Consider the following 23,283-nt stretch of genomic DNA (forward strand, 5'->3'; position numbering starts at 1 on the left):
GCGGTAAAAGTAAAAAGTAAAAAGTAAACAGTAAAAAGTAAAAGTAAAAATGGATGCAGTAAGGGTTAAACAAGGATGAAAACACTTTCACTAGCAACAATGAAGTTTATCCAAAGTAAAAGTGAAAAACAGTTAAAACAAATTCAAGGTTAAAAAATGAAATTAGAGCAAAAATGGTACATTCTTCAGAAATTTCCTGTTTAAGTCATCGTTTTGCAGAAACTATTGTGGCCAATCCAAGAAGTATTTCAAGAAACGGGAGGAGGTTTTTGTTACTAATCGGTTAATATACAAAAAAATATCTCACTTTTTACACAGGTATTACCAAAAGAGAGATAATTGCATGTCTTCACAACCTATTTTTCAGTTTGTGCAAAGTCTTGTTTTTTACATCTTTTGCAGAGAATATTGTGAACAGATGGAGCTGAATTTTGGGAAACTAAGATAGGTTTATCTCAAAAGCATTCTTATCTACAAAAACCACTTTCACTTTTTACACATCTATCGCGGATTGAGATATACAAGCATATCATTGGACCCTAAGTTTGCAGAAATTCTGGGGTAGAATGCACAAAGGAAGGATGCAGTTAGTGACTGGGATGCCTCATCATCAACTAAGAGTTGCTATCAAATTCGTATTTATCTTATTTGTCACCATAAATCCATATAAATAGTTCCAAATAGATTCATTAGTTTTGAATGTCCTTTATTTAAGTTGTATTATTGTAAAACAATTTGAGATATTTGTAAACCAATCTTGATATTTTTCAAGATATTTCAGTTTAGAATTAGTATAAATACTTCTTCATTTGAAGTGTTTTGGGTGGACTCTTAGACATTGTTGTAAAACTGATTATTTTGGAATAAAGTGTTGTTGGACAAATCTTGCATGGCTGGCTGGATGAAGAATTAATGCAAAGGACTTTTCACAGATTCATGTGTCAAACACCGAACAAATAAGTATTTATATCTCATGTGTTATTGTTTTCTTGTTTATTATATCAATTGTGTTTCATATCTAAATATTAAAATGAAAAAGAATAATTCAGAATGTGCTTAAGTGCAATCTGTATTCAATCGTTTTTATTCTAAATGTTTTCTTCTAAACTAGCATAAGCAGTGAATTCTTAATTGCTCCTTTTTCCTAGTTTATTCATTTTGATCATTTAGTAAAAAATCCTTAATTTATTTTTATTGATGATCATGCAAGTTCCCTCCTCTTAAAATATGTTGAAGGATTCTTAATTTCCATTCATCCCTTTTGAGTCCATTCCATCTTTTCAAGTCTCTATTTGCTCCATGTTTAGCTATCTTGCCCTGTGAAGCCATCCTTTGTTGAAAAACAAAATCCAGTTGAGCTATCTTCTTTGAATCCATTAGCCCAATGGCCTAAAGTATTCAGTCCTACCCCTCTGCTACTAAATTTCACCACCAAACACAATCAAAACCGCAAGCTTTCATAACTAGCCTAATATCTTCCAAAACAAAGCTAAACCTTAAAGAGAGAGCCCTCTCTGGATACAAGTTGGCTAGATTCTGTACCTAAAAGTTGGTTTGTGGTTACCTCGGACCCATTTCCTCTTCTTACAACTTCTGGGAAAATTTGAGTGATAACAGTCAGCTTCTTGAATTTATCATGAAGGTCATACAAGTGCTCCATCTTGACAACTGACTTGAGAATTATATTGGATTGGTCTTTTTCCTCATCTTCCCTCTCATTCATAACCCTGTCATGCTATTTTTCATCAATGACTGCATTTTTCAATGTCTTCTCACAGTGCAGGGAACTCAAGGATTTTCTCGTCATCTTTGAACACCTGCCAATTTGAGATGTTATCAGGCACGGATGGTTTGAAAATCAATTCAACATAATATTTATTCTTGTTTAATCTAAGATCAGGCAAAAGTTTTGAAGCCATACTAGCCATCAGATCGACATCTCAGTTTTTCCCTTGAGGTATGTATGTGATATTAAAAGAATCAAAATTTTCAATTAATCTCCATAGATCATGTTGGTATCTTACTAGGTGTGGTAAATTGCAATGTATCGTTTTCCTTACCTAGTCGACGATTATCTGTGGGTCACCAAAAACTTTAAGATTTTTCACCTTCATATCAGTGGCTTTCTTCAAGGCCTACAACAAGCTTTCATATTCTGCCGTGTTTTTCATGCACACAAACTCCAACCGGCTAGCCATCAGATGTTGATTACCTTGTGGGTCAATGAGAATTCTCCCAGCACCTGCACCTTCAAGGCAGTTAGAGCCTTCAAACTAGAGTGTCCAAAATATAGAATCTAATGTTACATCAATTGAACTGCTTTCTATGAAATTAGTCCTATCATCTACTATAATATAGGATAATCCATCAATTGGATTGTAGGGGTGAGCTTCCAGCTGTGTGTTTGTCATAGTTTCTTCAACTGTATCTGCATGGAATTCTCTGAAACAAGTTTTTGTGGCACAAACGTCGAAACTATAATTCCTAAGGATAGAGTTGGTAAACATTACAAGTTCATTGGGGCCATTTAGTTCCGTCACAACATACTTCATGTATCTTTCTCAATCAACCCTCAGCATATCACCTTTTCCCTTCTGAGGCAGCAAGAGATGGGACCAATCAGTTGAGAAATATCCATTCAGTTTTGCTGACTAGTCCCTACTAAGCAGCATTCCATAAGCCTCGGGTATGTCGACTACCACTATGTCAATGACTTGTGTGTACTATGGTTTGGTAGCCATCCGAACCAACACATCTTTCAATTCCCAAATTACTTTCACATTCGTTCTATCCAATTGCATAATTCGAGTTTTAGTTTTCTCGAGTATCGCACGAAGTCTTTTAGCAACAGCGCAAGGCATAACAGTGGACGAGGCATCAGAATCTACCAAGAAATTGTGTATGTTCATGTTGAAGATTTCAAATGTGATAAGGAAAGGTGGAATCATGGATTTTGATTTCCTTCCTATCATGACTACACTGACATCTTAGGGTGCTCGATTTATATTTGACAGAGTGGCTTCCATGGCTGGTGGATTTTGGGATGTATTGGAGGTACTAACGAGTCTGGACACAAAAGTTTTGGTTTGACTACTTGGATTGGTGGGATATTTTCAATTTCGTTCATTCATAGCTTTCAAGAGCAGATCTCTTTGCTGCGTTAATTTTAGCAAATTGAAGTATGTGATATTAGCTCCGGATTTGTTAAGATCATCCACAATATTGTAATGTTATAAACATGGTAGGGCAGAGTGAACATACCTATTTTGCCGTTATTAGGTGGGATTTTACCATTTTGAGTCGCCTTCGTTGTAGTCAGAGATGTATTATCTTTATGTGGATAGTTCACAACTAGAGTACTCTTGGAATCACCACTAGGTCTACCATTCTCAACAGGAACTTTGGGAGTGGATTCCTTCGAAGGGCAAACATCTTTATTTGTCTGGTATATAGGCTTCATCACACCCGCAAGTGGCCCCTTACTTCGTGTGTGGATTTCATTAGTGTGGATTTTTTCCATACTATCTCCTTCGTCATCATCATTCTCATTTGTATAGAAATCCCACAGTACATTGATTTGAGATTCTTCATCCAAGGGCTCTTCTACTTGGTATTATTCCTCATTTTCTTGTTCTGGCTCCAGCTCCCCTATAGGGTCTTCGTTGTTAAGGAGTGATCTGATAAGAGCCAGCTCTTCCATATTTAAATTCCCTTCATTTGGTGGAGCAGGTAGTGCAAGTTGACCATGACCACCTTCTATCTTCTTACGATAGAAAGGTTTGAAAGATTTTCTGTTGTACTCTCTCCAGAATTCCTTTTCATATCGATGACTGTGTTTGTCAATTTCTTAATGATCCGATGCAAACCTTCCACATATGTGGTATCCTTTTCTTTGATTTCAGCCCCTTTGTTATCACTTCCATTATTTTTCTTGGATGATTGAGGGGCTTTATTTCCTTTGGTTGTATGATGACATGCTATAAGAGTGATCATTTCATTCTCAACTTTTACTGCTTCATCGATAGCACCTTGTAAGGTTTTTGCGTTACTCCTTTTGACCCACATTACAGTAGGGACAAGGAGAGCAGTGATATAGAATTCCATGAGCACCTCCTTAGTAGGTCTAGCGTTAGCCAGGATTCTGTTAAACAAAGTGTTGAACCGGATGTTAAAATCCTTGACCTTTTCTTTGCTTTCCATTTTCAAATGGGGTAGTTCTAAAACTAAGACCGCAGGTGTTTTTCCATCACCATACTTGTCTAAAAAGGCCTGTTGAAAGGCAGCCCACGAGGTGATCGATCCTGTTCTCAAGCTAAAGTACCATGTGGAGGCCACACCAATAAGAGTAAAAGGGAATAGGCGACATACTATATCTTCATTGGCTACCCCTAACATGCGCACAACCAGGAAGAAAGAGTGAATATGGTTATCAGTGGTGTCTCCCCACTCAGGGTCGAATTTAGGCAGTACTCTTTTTGCATTCTTGGGTAAGGGATGCTACTACCCAGGTACCACTACGACATCCTGAGTGAGCCAGGGAGGGAGTGCTCTTGGAGGAGGTGGGAGTTGGTTCCCACCCGGTTGAAGATGATTCCCACCTAGAAGAGGAATGCTAGTCATATTATGGATAGGGAGGTTCTAGTTGAAGGTTTCTTTGAGACGTTCTTTATTAGGATTTCCCAAATGGTGCAAGGGATTAGCTTCAGAGAGTGGATCTTCAGGAATTTATTCCCAGGTAGTGTCGATACTTTGCAAGGACTCTAGCACAATGTCTTGAAGAGACAGGGCTGCAGATGTCTCTTCGTTTATGGAACCGATCCTTGGATTTCTTTTAGTTTTTAGAGGTAAAGAGTGAAAGATGGGGAGCTGAGAGAGGGAATGAGCGTAAGCTCGAGTAAGTACTCTGACTGGTTGTTCCTGAGTAATAGGATACTCCCACAATGTCTCTTCTTTGGGTTACCCAAGCACGAGACTTAGAGGGATCTCTGTTTCTTTGAAATGAGGCTTTTCCAAATGGGAGGAAGGATCTTTTCGACCTTTACGATCCATGCATTAATATTTTCGAATCCATGCACGACATTTATAGATGAAATCATAAAAATATGTGATGACGGTTTAGGCCCTCCTTCTAGCGCCAATTTGTTGACAGGGCGAGTTTTCACTATGACAAAAAGGGGAACTAACCCGATTGTAGACCCCAATTAGATCTACTTTCGTTTGGAATGGCTAGTTCCGATGGGTTTTAAAGGATCCTGTAAACTGTTATATGTGTTGAAAGCTTGCTTCTTGGGGGAAGACTTCAATTAAATCAATAAAGAGAAACAGCTAACCTATAAGTATCAAATCCTATCTACACTAATTTTAGCTAGTTATGCTAATCCTAGATATTCTAATCTATTCTACATGAGCATAACAAAAGAGATTAAACATCATATATATATTCCAAGTCCAAATGAATCAATCACTGGTTCACAGATGAACAAGGCTGCATTAAATCTTTATTACAATCTGATTACTTATACAAGAATACACATTCTTTTCCATACAAATAACACTTGCAATTGATGTTTAACAAGGTTCTGAATCAACAACCTTTGATGAATTAACCATGGTAACAAATCATATTTGAATGATCAGGACTAGTCCTGAGCGATCTGTTATAAATATGCACAAAACAAATCACATTTATATTTGTGCCAGCAATGAAATCCTGATTCTAAACACATGAAAGGAGAGGCAAACGAATCTGAAAAAGGATCTTTCTCGACCAAACAATATTCTTTATTCACAATAAATCAAAAGTTGTTTTTCCCCCAAAAAAATCCCTCCTCTCATCTTCGGAGGTAATACTTATGTAGAAAGAAATGACCCACGGTCTTCTTTTAACCTTTCACCTCCCTTCCCTTTTTGATATACAAATCAGAGTATACAATCGTAGAACAGTCGGTGTAACCCCTGACATGTAGAGGGGACATCTGCTAGAGCGTTTCATTCCCTGTGGAAACAAATAGATGTTGATTGATAAAGGATGATTGCATGTCATCCCTTTGCACCTGTATTGAGCAGACGTTATTCCCCATCATTTCCTGAAGGAAACTGAAGACACTCTGGCGATCATCATCCCACATCTAGCATGATTGAAGGTGTGTTTAGAGGTAATAACATCTTGATGTATCAGCGCTATGCTTCCTCTTGACATGGCGCGTGCCTCCATTATCCACTATGGCGGTTCATATCCTTTTTTGCAGAATATGTCTTTGCAATATTGACACCGATGGTGCAGAGGTGTCATCTTGATATAAATCACCTTTATCCTCTACCGGGTCCACTCGAACTCACCTGCAGAAATAATTCATATTAGCTATGACTATAAGAACTATGACAAACATGCTCATAAAAAAACCTTGCATTCAGCCACAGTTTCTATTTAATCTTGCAATGAAAAGCAACTATAATTATCAGACCACCGAAACTACTGTGACATGTATTCTCGTTGCCCACAATATTCATTTTTACTCAAGGATTGCTTCAACAATGCTTCACAAGCAGACCATCCCCTCCACGGGATTTTCCTTTAAAATCCCAGACCACAACATTTTATCGAAATACATGGGAAAACACGGGAAAACCTGCGATCGAACCATAAGGACGGACTTCAAATAATATGCTCCCGGATCTATAATCATCGTTGGGTCTGATAATTGCATCGCACCTTATGTTTAAGTGTTGGTCTCTGCCGATTGCGATTTGCGATAGGCCAGACCCGAAATATATATGTGCCATGGTTAATAATGCTGGCAAGTCTGCCATATCACATCGTGTTTTTTATATAAGCCCTAGGCTCCGCCGATTGTGACTTGCAATGGGCTCCGGACCTGAAAATGTATATGTTGTTCTTAATAATATCGGTGGGTCCGCCATATCGGGGAATGCCTTGTGTATGGGCCTCAGGTTCCGCCAATTGCGATTGGGGAGTGGACCCGAAAAATATATATGCTGTGGTTAATGATCCTAGTTGGTCTGGTAGATCGTGGTGCACCTTATATACAAGCCTTAGACTCCACCGATTGCGATATGCGATGGGCTCTGGACCTGAAATAAATATGTGTTATGGTTAATAATGGTGGCAGGTCTGCCATGTTGCATCGTGCTTTATGTATATGCCATGGACTCTTCCGATTGTGATAAGCGATGTAGCAGTGGACCCGATATATATACATATGCGATAAATTGTATTTGGAGTCGGAAAAGTCTTTGCATATTAGATGCAAGAGGTGAATGCGTAGTGTGACTGTGGAAATTGTGATATTGCAATAGCGATAAAAGTAGGCATAGGGAAATGTGTAAAGACTGAAAAGGCATAGAAAGGGTAAGTTAAGGATGTTTGTAGAGTGTTTCCATTGCAAAAGCATTGAGATAGAAATAAGGATGCGATCGAAGGTTTTGCGGGTTGGATCCCAAAACAACCACAGTAGAGAGTGGGGGGTTGGTGAAGGTTTATGAGGATTGAAAAGGTCCTGATGAAGGATATGAATGAAGGGCTAGAAATGGTTATAGATGAATCATGCGTCAGAGATTTGTTAAGGGGGGCCTAACCATTAAGAATTGAAGATTTGACTCAGAAAAGAGTTAGAATCCCTGAGATAAGAATAGATCATTCGGAGAAGTGAAAGATCAAACTTCTTGGGGGCCCATTCAAATTTGCTACCAGAGTATGTTTTAATAGGGTGGTGGTGTTGGCCACAACAAATGGCGAACCACTAGGCGAACAAGTATGGGTTCCACTTCAACATTAATTGCTTCAGGTGGGATAAAGACAAATAGCTTCAACTTACTGATAGGTTTTTGACAGGCATTCTCCAATGGTAGTATTATGGGATTTATTGAGCCTCCCTTACCTATTTTCTACTTTCAAAAATCCTTTCGGGGCCATTACTGGTCTGTCAATACCTTTTTAGGTGTGTATCTCAGCTCTTTATCGCTCATCAAACTTGATGTAGATATGTTTATCTACACTGTATGTAATAATTTCAATGCTATATTTTCGTATGATTGAATGGGGTGCAGTCATGGATCATGCCATATTTTTAAACCGCTTAAGCAAGGTTGGGTTTGCTGTGTCAACCAGTACTCTGAGCCTAGCAACAGTCCCTACTCTAACTGGCTTCCCAAACAACCGGTCCTTCCAAATTGGCACAAGGACTCAACATTTCATTTTCTTTTACATAAGTCCTTCCAGTTTCAGGCACAAGGACTAGAGCACAATTGGATTTGCCACAGGGTATATGAAAATGAGCTTAGCCCATGAAAGGAGGTTTACTTGTAGATGATAGGTATTAGAAAACTTAGTGTGGTGGATGGGACAAATGGAGAATAACTGGAAACCTTACAGGCAAGTATAGGCTAGATCTGAGTGGGATTTTTTTTTTTTAAATGCAGCATTTTACCATGCTAGTCCAACTGTGGTTACACATTTTTTCGTTTTATAAAGATGCCCCTACATGCTCCAAGTATCCAGGTTATCAACAGATCTTACCTAGTTCCAACAGATGCTAATGAGTGGCTTCGATTTGAATTCCACAGCTGCTTTTCAAGTTCTCATAGGCTCAATGAAAGTTTGTTTGATTTGCAAGGTAACGGTGAATCTAGGATCGACAGTCTCATCAGCAGGTTAATGAGGGAGGCAAAAGATGAAGGTGGCGAATGAGGGAAATTTGAAGAGAGTTTATAAAAGTGAAAACGATAGTGGAGGACCGAAATCCGCTGGCTGAAAAGGACCAAAATTCAAAACAAAGGGAAAATAAACTCTGCAGAAATAACAAGAACGGAAGGGACAAAAATATAACTAAGCTAATAGAAAAAAGATAAAAATGAATCATAACCTACTCAGGAGGTAACCACCATGTGGTGGTTACTGAAAGTATCTCTTAAGTTGTTGGCCATTAACAGGGAGTTTTTTAGTTTCCCCTATAAATTTTTCAATCTGTAAGTCCCCTGACCAATTTTCTCCTCAATTTGGAACGGGCCCAGCCATAAGTGTTTGAATTTCGTGTGTTTACCTTTTGGCTCATTCAACTTGTCCCATTTCAGGACTAGCTCTCCTACTTGGTAATCTTTATCTCCTACCAGATGGCGATCAAACCATCTCTTCACAATCATTTGGGATGGGTGACCTCCCAAGAAGTCCTTGTTACCGGGTGCAAGCCACGAAGTGATGATTGATGCTATGTGATTCATTTCACTAGTTTCAATCCCACTTCTTGACCCCTGTGAGCATCACCCAATGCAATGAGTGCTAAGTGAACTATTAAAAAATGATGAGAAATTAGTCAGTTACAACTACCTCAAATGGAAATGGTCATACGTGAATGACTTACTTAACGCAATTGAATCCCAAAATGATATCTAATATAATGCACTCCCTAAACCCCCATACTTAAATTCAAAAAAGAGTGAAGGGATCTCTACTTTAATGGTTCATGAGGCACAATACTTGCTAAGGTTTTGAAAATGGGGTAGCAAGCTAAGTGGTCTTGATTGTGGGGAAAACTCCACAGCTAAGCATGCTTAAGCTAGAGGCAATCTAGGATGGGTGACCTCCCAGGAAGTCCTGGTTACTGGGTGTAAGCCCCGAAAGTGATGATTCACGCTATGTGATTCATTTCACTAGTTTCAATCCAACGTCTTCACCCCTGTGAGCATCACCCGATGCAATGAGTGCTAAGTGAGCTATTCAAAAATCAAGAGAAATTAGTCAGCTACAACTACCTCTCATGGAAATGGTCATACGTGACTGACATACTTAACGCAATTGAATCCCAAAATGATATCTAATATAATGCACTGCATAAACCCCCATACTCAAATATTTATTTGTATCTTTATCATTAATTTTCATGCAAATTTAAACTCCCCAAGTCAGCTTTAACATTATGTTTTACAGTTAAAAATAATAATAATAAATAGGTTGGAAAAAGAATACTAAGTTTATTTTAGAATATTTATTATAAAAAAATAGGTTGGATTTCCAGGCTGGGAGAGTTAGGTTTTCTTAGTTTTCTCCCACGAAATTTTGCATTTATTCACTCTACCTCATCCAACTCAATAGGCTTGGGAGGACGTGTTGACAGGGCGAGTTTTTGTTGTGCCAATAAGGGGAACTAACCCGCTTGCAGGCCCTAATTAGATCTACTTTCATTTGGAATGACTAGTTCCAATGGGTTTTAAAGGATCCCATAAACTGTTGTATGTGTTGAAAGATTGCTTCTTGGAGGAAGACTTCAATTAAATCAACAAAGAGAAACAAGTAAGTTATAAGTATCAAATCCTATCTAAACTAATTTTAACTACTTATGCTAATCCTAGCTATTCTAATCTATCCTGCGGGAGCATAACAAAAGAGATTAAACATCATATGTATATTCCAAGTCCAAATGAATCAATTATTGGTTCATAGATGAACAAGGTTGTATTATTGCAATTTAATTACTTATAAAGGAATACATATTCCTTTCCATACAAATAACACTTGCAACTGATGTTTAACAAGGTTTTGAATCAACAACCTTTCATGAATTAACCATGGTAGCAAATCATATTTGAATGACCAAGACTAGTCACGAACGGTTTGTTATCAATATGCACAAAACAAATCACATTTATATTTATGCCAGAAATGACATCCTGAATCTAAACACATGAAAGGAGAGACAAATGAATCTAAAAAAGGCTCTTTCTCGACCAAACAGTATTCTTTATTCACAATAAATCAAAATTTCTTCTGCCCAAAAACTCTCATCATCGGAGGTAATACTTATGCAGAAGGAAATCGCCCTCGGTCTTCCCTTAACCTTTCACCTCCCTTCCCTTTTCGATATACAAATCAGAGTATACAATCGTAGAATAGTCGGTGTAACCGCTGACACGTAGAGGGCATATCTGCTGGAGCGCTTCATTCCCTGTGGAAACAAATAGACGTTGATTAATAGAGGATGACTGCGTGTCATCCCTTCGCACCTGTATTGAGTGGAAATTATTCCCCTTTATTTCCTAAAGGAAACTGAAGACACTCTGGCGATCATCATCCCACATCTGGAATGATTGAAGGTGTGTTTGGAGGTAATAACATCTTGATGTATCAGCGCTATGCTTCCTCTTGATATGGCGCGTGCCTCCATTATGCACTAAAGCGGTTCATATCCTTTTTTGCAGAATATGTCTTTGCAATATCGTCACCAGTGGTGCAGAGGTGTCACCTTGATATAAATCGCCTTTATCCGCTACCGGGTCCACTCGAACTTGCCTGTAGAAATAATTCATATTAGTTATGATTATGAGAACTATGAAAAACATGCTCACAAACAAACCTTGCATTTAGCCACAGTTTCTATTTAATCTTGCAACGCAGAGAAACTATAATTATCAGACCACCGAAACTGCTGTGACATGTATTATTGTTTCCCACAATATGCATTTTTACTCAAGGATTGCTTATACAATGCTTCACAAGCAGACCATCCCCTCCATGGGATTTTCCTTTGAAAACCTAGACCACAACATTTTATCAAAATACATGGGAAAACCTGCGGCCGAACCATAAGGCTGAACTTCAAATAATATTCCCCTGGATCTATAATCATCTTCAGGTCTGTTAATCGCATCACACCTTATGTTTAAGCCTTGGACTCTGCAAATTGCGCTTTGTGATAGGCCGAACCAAAAATATATATGTGCCATGGTTAATAATGCTGGCGGGTCCACCATATCGCATCACGTTTTATATATAAGCCCTGGGCTCCACCGATTACGACTTGTGATGGGCTCCGAACCTGAAAATGTATATGCTGGGCTTAATAATATCGGCAGGTCTGCCATATTAGGCAATGCCTTGTGTATGGGCCTCAGGTTCCACCGATTGCGATTTTCGATTGGGAAGCGAACCTGAAAAATATATATGTTGTGGTTATGATCCCAGCGGGTCTGGTAGATCGTGACGCGCCTTATATACAAGCCTTGGACTCTGTCGATTGTGATATGTGATGGGCTCTGGACCTGAAATAAATATGTGTTATAGTTAATAATGGCGGCAAGTCTGCCATATTGCATCGTGCTTTATGTATATGCCATGGTCTCTGCCGCCTGCGATAAGTGATATAGCGGCAGATCTGATATATATATAGATGCGATTAATTGTATTTAGAGTCCGGAAAGTCATCGCATATCAGATGCAAGAGGGGAATGCATAATGTGACTGTGGAAATTGCGATATTGTGATAGCGATAAAGGAAGGCATAGGGAAATGTGTAAAGACTGAAAAGGTGCGGAAAGGGTAAGTTAAGGATGTTTGTAGAGTGTTTCCATTGCAAAAGTGTTGAGATAGAAATAAGGATGCGATAGAAGGTTTTGTGGGTTGGATCCCAAAACAACCATAGTAGAGAGTGGGGGGTTGGTGAAGGTTTATGAGGATTGAAAAGGTCCCAATGAAGGATATGAATGAAGGGCTAGAAAGGTTATAGATGAATCATGTGTCAGAGATTTGTTAAGGGGGGCCTAACCATTAAGAATTGAAGATTTGACTCGGAAAAGAGTTAGAATCCCTGAGATAAGAATAGATTATTCGGAGAAGTGAAAGATCAAACTTCTAGGGGGCCTATTCAAATTTGCTACCAGAGCATGTTTTAATAGGGTGGTGGTTGTGGCCACAACAAGACACAAGATTGTGTGAAAACTGTGATTTTCTCTGGATGGAATTTTGTTTTTCCTGGTTTTTGCTCTCTTCTACCACGCTCAAGTCAAGTCAAGTCAAGTCAATAGCCTTTCGATTTTCCAAATCGATGTCTCAATTATTCATTTTTGTTTCGATGTCTCTGCCCCACTCAAGTAAAGTTGATACGCTAGTTCTCTGTAACTCCCACTTGCTAGTCGATACGCTTGGTACCCTGTAAACGCTTGCCAGTTGCCCTTCTAACCCACTCGAGTCAAGTCAATATGTGTGGTTTCATTGCACCTCCTCACTCAAGTCAACCCAAGTCAATACGTGGGGTTTCCTTGCCCCTCTGTCCACCAAACTCATGATCCTTCCCCACTTCCCTCCTCTCGTCTAGTCAAGTTAATACATGCTTTAATACTCAGGATGCATACCTTCCAATAATTGTACTTTTGAAAAATCTTGTCACTATGCATAGGCTTTAAACATAACATATTTTATGATAATATATTAATAACTAATAAACATATACATATTTGTAAAAAATCATTTGAATTATAATAATTAAAAGCTATATTTTAAATAATAAAATTTAAAAATCATATTATTTATTTTAAAATATGATATAATATATTGTTGAAGATATTGGTACTGACTAATGTTTATTGAGATTTATTTGGTTTATGATAATGGATTATTTGAAATTTGTTTATTATTTTTAAATTAAAAATGCAATATGAAAAGTATTTTTAAATAACTATAGTTTTGTTGAATTAAAATGTTAATATATTTGATAGTGTTACAGATTTTCGAGTTAAGGCTTTTGTGATGTGAGCAATTTTGATTTAATATTTATGGAGCCATGGATAAGATAGTTGTCATATTAATAAAAAATCAAGTCTTTATGAACACTATTCTTACTATCTTGAGGTCAATCAAAGATCTTGTCGACCCTTCAACTATGAAAGGTGTTTATTTAATTATGTGTTATTGTGACATTCCCTATGATGATAAGATAGGTTGATCCCTAAAAATGAGGATTCAAGAACATATGGTTGATATTAAACATAGTCAATTTCATTCTTTTGCTCTAGCAGAGCACGCGAAAACCAAGCACTACATTTGCATTAAAAACTTTAAGATCCTTTCCAAAATCGGTCACTATCATCATAGGATGTTCAGGAAGCCATTGAGATTGAAAAACACTAGGAAATCTAAACATAGATGATGGTTGGTGTTATCACTCCTCCGGATCTCCAAGGCCGAGGAAGATACTAGCTGAGGTAACCATAGACCAACCTTTTAGCTTGGTAGCTAGCCCTACCAGGCTGGAGAGGGCTCTCTCCAAAGAATCACAGCGAAGAGGGCTAGATGGATTAGGGCTTTAGGCTAGTTATGATGTGTAGAAGGGTTTTATTGTTTGAAATGATTGGGCTATGTCGGATGACGATAATAGGTCAAAGAGGTTAGGTCAAGGAAAATAAGATATGATTGCAGACATTCAAAGGGGTAGGGTAGGCAGAAAACCAAACACTTTAAATGTATTTATGTGGAATGGTTTAGACTAATAAGAAACTAGGAAGAGCATTAAACACATGAATTCTTCTTAAACTGAAGAAATGATTACAAACCATGAAAGTTTCCCCAAAACAAAACATGGAAACTCATGAATTCAGTTCATCAACTTGAAAACTATCACAAAATAGACATGAAATGATTGCTGGAATAAACAACACATTCAAACATATGAAATAGTAGAAGAAACAATGCTAAATATTCATACCACAAGTATCCCAAGGAAATAGCTGCAACTCATCTATTAAAACTGGCAAAAATTAGATACAATAGTATCTCTGATCACTAGTACAACATCCAAATGAGTCCAAACTCTGAAAAGAGTAAAGAAAGGGAAGAATAGATACCATATAGCCTTTCCACATATTTTCAAATTTACCATGTCTACCCTTGTCTTCGTTTCTAGCACCCCAACAAAGCACCACATCTCTCCAATTTTGAAATCATCCTTCTTTGTTTTCTGGTCATAAATTTTCTTTATCCTATCATGGAGCTCAGAGGTGTTCTAAAATACCTCATCCCGTGTCTGTTGTAGGTGAATCATTTGATTGATCTGGCATTGTATATCATTCTCTTCACTTCCTACTTCTTGTAACAATTTCATGACCGAGACTGCTAATGATGAAGGAAAGACAGTATCTACTCCATACAAAATTTGAAAAGAAGAAAGTCCAAGAGATTTCTTACTACTCACCCGATCTACCCACAATGCATTGATAAGATTTTTGTGCCAATTCTTTTTGTTGGCCTCCAACATTTTCTTGATGATGTTGATTAAGGATTTATTGGAGGACTCTACGAGACCATTTCCTTGAGGATAGTATGTTGTAGAATGTCCTAACTTAATGTTGTATTTGTCACAAACCTTAGTCACCTTTTTAGACTTGAATGTTGTCGCATTGCCTGTGATGATTTTATTAGGACAACCAAAATGGGACAAGATATTAGTTTTTAAAAGTTGGATCATAACTGAATCTGTTGCTTGCCTGGTTGGAATCGCTTCGACCCACTTAGTAAAGTACTCTATAGCTATCAATATCCACTTGTGTTGTGCGTATGATGAGGGGTTAATCTTTCCTATGAAAACTAGGCCCCACTGTTGAAAAGGAGCATGGACTGATATAGGTTGTAGAGGCAAAGGAAGAAGTTTTCTTTTACCTTGGAAAACTTGGCACTTGTGACAACTCATCATTTCCTTGTAGATATCTGCAAAAGTGTAGGCTAATAGTAACCGACTCTCAGTACTTTGTTGGCTGTGGTCTTCTAGGAAAAGTAGCCCCCACAATCCCATTTATGGAAGTCATTTATTACCTCTTTAGACTCATCTTCGGTCAAACAGTTCAACAACACACCTCCAGGATCCTTCCGAAAAAGGGCACTATACATAATGCAATATTTAGAAGCCTTCAACTTCAATTACTTACTTTTAGCCTTAGACATGCCTAGAGGGGGATTTAGATGTTGCAAAACATAAATAATATCAGAATATCATGGAGATGATAGAAAGATATTAGATACCTGAATGAGATCTACTTCTTCTTGATTGTCGAACAATGTTGCTACAAGGTTGATATATAGAGCATGGAGATTTGACTCAGCCATGAGTTTGGCTAAGCCTTGACCCTTGATCATCTTGGTAGGCTTGATCTCAAGATCATATTATAATAATGCTGCTATCCATCTACCTCTTCTACCTTCTGGGTCATTCTGCACAAGAAATTCTTTCACTGCTGCATTAGGCACATAAGCAAGAGTATGCGAATGTAAAATGTAAACTCTAAAATATTTCACTACCTTTACCAAAGTCAAGGCCTGTTTCTTTATGATGTTTTACTTAAGGGTTGTGTCCCTGATGTTGCGACTGAAAAATGCTATTGGCAACTCGATTTTATCTCTTTTCTTCATTAATACTATTTCCATGGTATGCTTAGAAGCAAAAGAGAATATAGTGAAATCATTGGAGTAATCGGGACCGATTAAAATAGGGGCAGTGGATAAGGCAAGCGTTATTGCATGAAAGGACTTGCGGGCTTCTTCGGACCACTTTACATCATTATCCTTTTTTAACAGCCAAATTAGGAATAAATCTACGTAAGAAATTCATCGTACCATTAAATGCTTGGATTTATTTCTTGCTGCGAGGGAAATCAATTTGTTGAATGGCTTCTACTCATGAAGGGTCAATCAGGATGCCATCCTTTGAGATGATGTGGTTGAGAATTTTTCCTTCCTCCATGGAAAATAAACTCTTTTCAGGTTGAGAAAGATCTTGAACTTTCTGCATTTCTGGAAAATGACTCTTAAATGATGCAAATGCTCATCATCTGAATGTGAAAATATTGTTAAATCATCTAAATATACAACCAAGAAAACATCCTTTTCATTGACAAAGGCTATGTCCATGGCATGTTGAAAGGTGGCCCCTGCTTTTATGAGACCGAATGGCATTTTTGCATATTTGAATGTGCCCCAAGGTCTGGTAAACATTGTCTTGTCCTAATCATCCTCGTGCACTAAAATCTGATTGTAACCGGAGTCGACATCCAAAAGTGACATCCAAGAAGTTCCAACAACTCTTTGAAGTATATGGTCCATTTTGGGAAGTGGATAATTATCTTCTAGAGATAATTTGTTCAAGTTTCTAAAGTCTATGTAGAGCCTTATTTCCCCGGTCTTCTTTGTCACTGGAACTAGATTTGATATCCAATCAGAAAATATGATAGGAACAATGATGTCTGCCTTGAAAAGTCTGTTAACTTCTTTCTCTATGGATGGCAGCAGCCTTGGGTTAATCCTTCTTAGATTTTGTCTAAAGGGCTTTTGATCAGGTTTGATTGGGATAGTATGCTGAATTATTTTCTTATCATACTCCTTTAAGTCTGCATAATCCCACGCGAAAACATCAGAAAATTCAGACAATAAATGAATATATTTCTCTTTTACCTCACGAGATAATGATTTGGATATCTTGGTCAATTTTGGTTTGTCTGTTGTTCCGATGTTCATGTCTTCAACACCTTTCTCTGTAGGAACCAAAGTGGGCTTCCTTACTACATCATCTCAATCAAACAAATCTTCCAAAGGTATAAGACCTTTCAGAATATTTTTATCTTTCAGCTGTAATATATCAACTTGAGATGCCTCGATGACTTGATCATCCTTGTCGTAAACTTCATCCATGGAACAATTCTCAAACTCTCCTTCACTCTGAAGAAAGTTATTCACATGTTTGTCATCCCAGAATACTTGCCAATATCGCAAGTTGTCATGAACAAAGGGCTGATGCTTTACATGAATCTCAAATTTCCTGTTTGAAAAAATGGGATTTTGAAATTGCTTGCAGCTATATCCAATGGATCCGCCATAAGATTCTGACTCCTTGGTACAACTGAAAGTGTATATTTAGGAAACATCCTCAAAGTATATAAAACAACATTTCTATATTATCTCATTCGCAGATGGTGAGCTTGATATTGACCTTTAACTTTCTTGATCACAAGTTATGAATCACCATACACAGAAATTTTTCGTGCACCCAATCTTTTCAAGATCTTTAAACCCATGATCAGTGCTTCGTACTCTACCTAATTGTTAGTGCAATCAAAAGCTAACTTATACGAGCATAATCTAACATTCTAAGGGAGCTCACCTTGCTGATGATGTGGACTTTGAATCCAAATGCCAATGCCTACTCCATCTTTCCCAAGAGCACCATGAAAGTCCATGGTCCAAAGACAATGCTCCTCTTCCAAGGGCTATAAATCTTGTTTCTTCTTTGGGTCAATTTATAACTTTGTCTTCATGGCTTTCTAAAATTTCCATTACCTTCTCTGACAGTTGTTCTGAGCCTTTCTCTGCCTTGTCCGATGGCTATTCTGATGAAATTGGCATATTTTCTTTTCCCTGATCTAGAACTGTTCTTATACAATTGCAAATCTTTGGTACATATTTTATTTCAACAAGCTGACTATCTACATCATTTAATCCATTATCATTATATAAAATAAATGACTCTAAATATGTATGTATAACATTTATAGGATGATTATTCAGCCTCTCCTTGCTAGTTATCATGAATTTCATTTTGGTTTCTCGGTACAATTTCCTCAATTTCCTGAAAACTGGGATGTTGGCATAAGAGAATTCTAACTGTAGTGTGCCTCTTAGTTTTGATCCCTAGGACCTTGACAATAAAATACCAAAGCGCGGTGGGATATCACCTACCACCACATCCATTAAGACATTCTTTGCAGGGATTTCATCTTGGGATACTACTAAATCCTTGTTCAGACCAAGACAACGGACCTTACCGGAATCAAAAGAATACAAGTCATGGTATTCACGAGTTATATCTAGACCCAACCTTTCCATGAAGGATTTGGGCATTAAATTATGAGAGGCTCTAGAGTCAAGCATGGAGTTGTGAAGGATGCACTAGTGGATTCTTAAACTCAGTTAAAATGGAGGAACCTCACTATCATCTAACTGACCATCTATGGCTGGACCAAAAATTAATTCAGGCTAGTCATCTTAAACATTAACCATGTCGGACATAGGATCAAGTTTCAACATTTTAATTATATCAGACTTGTAATGGCTATTTTTGACTAGTTCCGTAAGAGGGATTGACAATTTTAACTTTGAAATTTCAATTTCTAGATTGAATGAGCCAGATTTATCTACCTCTCTTTGGATGATGTCCCTCTTCTCGGGAAAATATTTTGGTGTCTAATCCTTCTTCTGAGTGTCATGGTCCTTGTTTGGATTGCTTGCATATGGCTGATTTACTTTGCTTTGGTTAGTTGCTACCAACTCTTTACCTTTGCTTTGATTACCTTGAGGATTTATCTTCTATTGGGTATCCTTCTACTGTGATGTCCTTTTCTGAATAGGAGTGATAGGGACATCCCTATTGCTCAAGGAATATTGCTTTTGCTGAGAGATGAGTGCATTCAAGTATCCTCTTTGATCATCATTGGATTGAGTTTCCAATGCATAGTCGTTTTCCAGTATGTAATCTTCATCTTTAGTTTCCTCCGTCTTCTCGACATACTTCTCATATTCAATCAAGAAAAAGGGATGGTAATATTCCCTAAAGAAGTGGTTTTCCTTGACAATCGAGTCTATTTGATCATCAAATTCTCCTTGAGCATAATTCTGCTGCAAGGGTGTTTGTATTTACTGCTGAGATGTTGATGCTTTAGAAGCTTTCTTCTCTCTTTGTTTTATCATGTACTGAGGTTGCTACTAGGTTCTCAAATTCGGATTTCTAACTTGTGGCTCCTGCGGTCTATCTAAATTTATCATTCAGTCGGATATCCTCTCCATGGTTCTAATTAGTGCATCTAGTTTAAGGTTGGTGGAAGAAGAAGGTTCTTCTTTGATGGTTACTTTCTTCTCTGGTTTCTCATGTTTCAACTCAGACTCTTTGATCATCAAGTTTTCCTCCACGCTCACTACATTATTCTCCATTTCTTCCAAAGTTGTAGGATCTCTTTCCCTTAATTGATAAGCCATCTCCGGATCAAAGGCATCCGGGTAATGTTGAAGTGCCAAATCAAGTGGGGGTTTCATGTTATCTAGAATGGAATTGTAGATCTGATTAAACCTTATGGTAAACTCCTGAACTGTCTCATTAGGATTCCTTTTCAATGTATTGTATTCCACTAAGATCTACAATGGATTTTTCTTTTCCCACCACCTGGCTAAGAACAACTCATTAAGCCTCTGATGAGTATCAATGGAGCGAGTTGCCAAACCATGGAACCATTTTTTCACATCTCTAGAAAAACTTTGATCCATTAGTCTCATTTTGGCATCATCTTCATCAACTTCCTCTAAATCAATGAAATCATCCATTTTGTCAATATGTTGTTGTGCTATGATTCTTGGGTTGCCATCAAAAAGAGGAAGTCTCTGGCCATATGTCTAAGGTAAATCTGCCAACCGACCAGGCAATACTAAAACTGCAAATCTCGCCATAACTGCTGGGGGATGGTGAATGGAAACTGTAATGGGTTGTGTTGGTTGGGATGAAGATGAGGGTGGCGATACAGATATTTTTAGAGGTGTAGTAGAAGGTACGGTAGAAGATAAGCTTTCAAGCTGATACTGGATATAGCCTTTTTCTGCAGTAATTTGTAATTGATCAGCTAGGCTTTGAAGTTTATCATAATTAGACCAAATCTCGTGCTCAATTCTGGAAACCTAAGATGTTGCAGAAGGTTGATTAAACAAATATTTTGAGGTGGGTAAGTATGAATCAAACTTTATGGGATCAAACACTATCTCTGTAAGACAAGACTCAAAATTTGAATGCAATAGGGATAGCTCGAATTTAATATCAAAAGGAATATCCTCAACACTTAGTATCTGATCTGGTAAGGAGGTAGTTCTTTCCAATTTTTTTCTTTCAGTCTCAGTGAAAGGGATTTCAGGTTTCCTTAACAACCTTTCAGGATCATCAATAGGAGAAGGAGGATTTGGGTCAGGATTTGACCTGGTATATCTTTTCGGAGCTAGTATCTTAACAGGGTCAAAGACTATGTGAGGTAAAAGACTTCAGACTTGAGCGAAACAAAGATATCTTCAAACTTCACAACAAAGGAAAGTCTTCAAGAGAAAATTTTAAACTGGTAACAATCGAGAGCTTACCAATGGAATGAGGTTTGATTGAACTTGTGATTTGTAAAATTCTTCACTTTTTGAACAAGTTCTGAAAATATTTGACTGAATCAAATAGATCAGGATGCGGAAATTTATCTTGTTTGTCTCCTCGAAGCCAACTTTTACAATCGTGACACTGCAATTATGGGATTAGCCTTTATGAATCTTAGTCCCATCATCAAAAGGACAAAATTCCAATGAAAAATTATCGTACACCCAGGGAAAATGGATCTTTCGTTCTGCAGCAATGATGCCATTATGTTATCACTCCTCCGGATCTTCAAGGCTGAGGAAGAGTCCAGCTGAGGTAACCACAAACCAACCATTTAGCTTGGTAGCTTGCCCTACCAGGCTGGAGAGGGCTCTCTCCAAAGAATCACAGCCAAGATGGCTGGATGGATTAGGGTTTTAGGCTAGTTAAGATGTGGAGAAGGGTTTGATTGGTTGAAATGATTGAGTTATGCTAGATGAGGATAGTAGGTCAAAGAGGTTAGGTGAGGGCAAATAAGATATGATTGCAGACATTCAAAGGGGTAGGGTAGGCAGAAAACCTAACACTTTAAAGGTTTTTAGGTGGAATGGTTTAGACTGATGAGAAGCTAGGAAGAGCATGAAACACATGAATTCTTCCTAAACTGAAGAAATGATTACAAATTGTGAAAGTTTCCCCAAAACAAAGCGTGGAAACTCATGAATTATGTTCATCAACTTGAAAACTATCACAAAATAGACATGAAATGATTGTTGGAATATACAACACATTCAAACATATGAAACAATAGAAGAAACAATGCTAAATATTCATACCACATGTATCCCAAGGAAATAGCTACAACTCATCTATTAAAACTGGCCAAAATATGATACAATAGTGTCTCTAATCACTAGTACAACATCCAACTAAGTCCAACCTCTGAAAAGAGTAAAGAAAGGGAAGATATATACCTCAAAACAAACTCCTCCCAATAACAGGGGTCGAAGCCATGAGGAGGAGGATCAATTCCACCAAAATCTGAATTGATAGCTAGAGTGTAGGGTGGTCAAAGTGACTCATTCGTAATTACATTGAAATTAATTCATCTGACTTGATGAAGACTATTAACCTAATGCATTTACCCCTAGGTAATAGTAAAATACCATAATTACATTTACCATATCAATTAAATCAGTAAAAGTTGATTCCCAAGGATGAAAATCAAAACCAGAGAAAAACAGTGAAAAAATCAGGCAATTTGTCCTATGCACAGCGCCTGTGGTCCATGTGCAATGCCTTTAGTCTATGCACAGTGCTCTCTTCCAACTTAGTTTTGAAGGGGTCGCGGATGTCCAAATTGATCTCAGGATAGCTTATTGGAAAGCTCATCATGTCTACTTTATAAAAATGCACTTAGTTATAAAAATTGATAAAATTTGACCCTCCAAAAGCTCAATCTCCCAGGACTGCTTTTGTGTGCAGCGCCTAGCCGAAAAAGAGGGTAGAAAGGTGAACTTTGAAGTGTTTTTGGCCATTTCTCCTTGTCAAATTGTCCAATTTTGGTGTGCCAATAGTCAAAATTGTATTTTAATTGCCTTCTGAATCCAATGGTTCTCTTGGTTTTTCATTTGGAGGCATCTAGAAGATGCACAACACCTAGGTCATTTTGCATAGGACTGTTCAAGTATGCCAATAACTGTCCAAGTTGCACAAAATGTTAGAAAAGTATATATTACGGAGCAATGGAACACATAAAATATTGCAGAAATATAAACACAGAAAACGCACAAAACAAGAGAGACACAGATATACATGGTTCACCCAGTTTGGGCTACGTCCACCCTGAACAACCAGTCCTTCCTTTATATTATCTAGAAAAATGAAGAGACACAACCTACAGAAAATCCGCTGTAATATCCTCTATTTTCTCTCACAGTCTCACCTCTCAGTTTCTCGCTCACAGAATACACATCTATATCTCAGCCTCCAATACAATGCCCTCATACAAAGAGAGGGGTTGCCTTCTAGGGAAAAAAACCCTAAACTAAACATAAGTTCTACCGTCAGATCATCTGCCTAATGAACGGCCCAAATTGACTAGAAATTACTATACTTTTACAAGGCAATTTTACATCTGTTTTTAGCTTCGGGGGCGCTGCCCTTGAGCCCCCGCCAGGGGACCGCTGGCCCCCGGAACCCCCAGCCGGGGGGAATTGGCCCCCCTGGAGCCCCGCGGGGGGGACAAGTCCCCCCCGCACCCCCCGCCCCGCATGGAGGGGTGTACAAACTTCCTGGGGTATACATCCGGCTGAAACAAAGACCTCTGAACAATCATGCTCCACACACAACAATATCCCACTTG

The sequence above is a fragment of the Pinus tabuliformis genome, chromosome 2_2 (assembly GCF_031772625.1).
Source record: "Pinus tabuliformis cultivar Carrire ecotype Pingquan chromosome 2_2, CPIR1, whole genome shotgun sequence".
NCBI lineage: Eukaryota > Viridiplantae > Streptophyta > Pinopsida > Pinales > Pinaceae > Pinus > Pinus tabuliformis.